This window comes from Pistacia vera, unplaced genomic scaffold, assembly GCF_008641045.1.
Source record: "Pistacia vera cultivar Batoury unplaced genomic scaffold, PisVer_v2 Contig233, whole genome shotgun sequence".
Classification (NCBI taxonomy): Eukaryota; Viridiplantae; Streptophyta; class Magnoliopsida; order Sapindales; family Anacardiaceae; genus Pistacia; species Pistacia vera.
In genome coordinates, this window is record NW_022196039.1 from 755,005 (window position 1) to 758,420 (window position 3,416).

At 31.9% G+C, this 3,416-nt stretch overlaps 1 pseudogene; it reads right to left on the reverse strand.

Annotated features, from left to right (window-relative positions):
* Positions 1-1,686: 1,686 nt before the first annotated feature.
* LOC116131373 lies at positions 1,687-2,906 on the reverse strand (annotated as a pseudogene).
* Positions 2,907-3,416: the final 510 nt, after the last annotated feature.

A 3,416-nucleotide genomic window follows, 5' to 3' on the forward strand; every position in this document is an offset into this window, starting at 1 on the left:
AGTTAATTTTATTAGAATAGTAGAAATTATTTGAAAATCTTATTAAGATTTAAGCTTGGATTTCACTTAATTGTTTTGACCCACTGATAAAAATTCTGGTTACGTCCTTGAGCTGGCCCCTGAAAATATGAGGATACGCCCATCTCTAGGACCCCCTACTACTTATTATTTAAATATAATGTACTAGTGTGTAATACGGTTTTATTGAAGTGAAAATAATGTGTCATTAGTTCGACTGTTCGAGTAGTCGAAGCAGTTATTATTTGATGTAACTCTAAAAAATATTATTCCATTGCATACTCTATATAGGGTCACGTTATGTTATCTTAAATTTTTTTTATTTAATTTCAGATATTAATTAATAATCATTCATATATCATAATCTAGTAGTGCATGAACTTACAAAATCATTTTCAAGAATAGAAGAAAAAATATTCTTAATTTAAGAATTTGGAATATATATATATATATAGGGTGGTAGCCACACACACAACTGTGTGTGGCATTAAACTCACTCAACTTTAAAAAAATGTTAAAATAGTCCTTATATATTATAAAATTTACAATTTTGATCTCACAAAAATTTGATTTAACACTTGTTTACACTTTCTCTCTTTTTTGTTTACTCTCTTTCTTACTGATACTTTCTTTTTTCTTTAATTGGATTACTCAAGAAAGATTATTCCTTTAGAGGTTACAAAATAAAATGATACTCTTTTTTTTTCTTTTTTTCTTTTTTGCTTAAAAATCTTTTCTTTTAACTTTTTTAATTGATGAAAAATCATGAACTATGAATTTTTGTTGAGTTTAAAATTGAAAAAATAAATTCCTAGATTTTGATGTAAGTTTTAACTTAATCTTGTTTATGTTGAGGTATGCGTTAATTAATTGTTGTTTTAAATTGGGTTCAATAAATTTTTGCTAGTTATTAAGTTAATTTTAATATATTGGTTAATTACTTGATATTTACAGTTGGATTTGATGAGTTTTCATTAGTTTATAAGTTGAATTTTATTGGATTAGTATAAATTTTTTTAAAAACCTAAATTATAAGATTTTTTTTTTTTTTTTTTTTGCTATTTTAATTTATGAAAGATCATGAATAGATTTTTGTTGAGTTTAATAAAATGGGTTTGAAATTGGAAGATTAAATTCCTAGATTTTGAAAAGCCTAAGTTATAAGATTTGAGATTTTAATATATATTTTATTGTAAATTTATTAACTTAGATGTTTTGGACCCACTAGCTACAAATCCTGACTACATTTATATATATGTATGTATGTATGTATGTATGTATACATGTATGTATATGTATGTATGTATTATAAAAAAGTAAAAAAGGTTATAAGATGTTTGAGAAGTTAGAGAATTAATGTTTGAGTATGTAGTGAAATGAAAGGGTTTAGCGGATTGTGAAACTAGTTGGAAACCCGAACATGCGCTCTGGCAGTTTAAAAGCAAGATTTAGGAGTTTCACAATGCAGTTTCGTGATGAGGACATTGCACAATAAACCCTAAAGATGTAGTAAAGTTAAAAAAAAAAAAAAAAAAAAAATTTGATCCNTTTATGAAATCAAGAGTGGAAACTTACCATTTCACCAAACTTGGGGTGGGAACATGTCGTTTACACTTTAGGAAATTACCAAACTTTATATATATATAAAGTTTGGTAATTTATCGTTAATTAGTTGGGAAATGCTTCAACAATGGAGGGAAAAGCCGGAATGTTGATAATGTTATTGTGGTGAGATAATCCTGCTTCCTCCAAATTTTTTTTTCCATTCAGGGCCTTCAGGCTCAGTCCTCTCCTTACTATTATTGTTGGTGTCTACTCTCATCAAAAAGCCCATTATTGTTATATCCTAAAGCGGCTTCAACAATTATAACCTTGTTTTCTCTGGAGTTGCTTTTCGACAATTTCTCAAGATCTTCACACAATCTTCATCATTCCATGTATGCACTATCCACGTACTGAAGAATTAACATTCAATTAGACTGAATAACTCTTCGAAGAATTATTTATTAGGGATTGTACCAACAATTACTCTTAACAGTAAAAGTAACATTAAAAACATACAATTGTTCGTATTTATAATGGGTATCAAGACTATACTCATCCATATTACGTAATGCAAATGTAATAAAATATAGCTAACCGCTCGACTAATTACCTTCATAATAACAGCATCTGCTTGAGGAACAGCTTCAAACATGTCGCCGGCAACATGAGAGACGCCTTCATTCTCGGGTGCTGTGGCCATGACATGAGGAAAATCAAAGTTGATGCCTTTAATATGTGGATAAGATTTCACAATTTCAAATTCTCCAGTTTCACCTCCTACATCCACCAACGATCCAATGCTACTAAACCCATCTTTGTATCCTGATATAATCGCCCCGGAAATGATCTTGGTCGTACAAGCCATAGCATCGTTGAAGAATTTATTAAATTTAGGATTGTGTGATGCAAAGTCCCAAATCCCTTTTCCATGAACCTTCTTAAAAGCGATATCACCCTCTAACACATTCGCTAAAACAGTGCCAGGGATCCATAAGCCATGGATGAGTGTGTAGTAATACCAGCAGTACTAGACTTAGCTCAGAGTCACGCAAAAGCCATTTTGGTGAGTGGGTCAGCCCTTAAAGGGTTTCTCCACTCTTGGAGTCATGATTTGTGACAAAGATTTTTGCGGACAAGTAACTTCATGATGCTTGAGAGATAGGAGATATCTGGGGAGGGTGAGGCAATAGATGAAGCTAATTGGGCAAGGTGACAGAGCCACTTTGTTAGTTAATAATGTCAGCTATACGGAGTTCAACCGCACACTTTAAGGCCATTGAGTCTGTAAAGCCGAACATGTGTTGCCATATTTCAGCTTGGCCTCTTAGTGATGCATTAGACATTCTACTGACTCCATCTCTCTTACTCTTAATGAAGAATTGATGATAGCGAGGAAGTTAAAGAGATGTATATATAATAGAAGTGAGATTAAATAGGTCGTGATGATGTGGCACCTGACTTGGACCTTTTACAGTCACATGTGGAGTCAAAAATTGAATAGTTGGTCAAAGCAAATATAAGGGAAATGAAAGGGTGTTTGTGGTATTCATTCAAGTGCATTTTTAGTTTCACTCTTCTCGACTTTTCTATCTTGGTTACAGAGAGAGAAAAGCCGTTACAATGGAGATCGATGTGGAGCTATAGAGATCACGAGATGAATTGAACGGCCTTGGTGAGAAGATTGTCACATGGTCCCTTCTCTAGATTTTTTCCTTTGTATATATGCTAATGATTTGTTGTACTAGAGATAGAGGAGAAAAGAAAAGGGGTGATACGGGTTTTACAGAGGTAAACAAATAGGGGTTTTATTTGTAAGCTATGTGTGGCAAAAACTCTATAAAGTTTACCTGCTT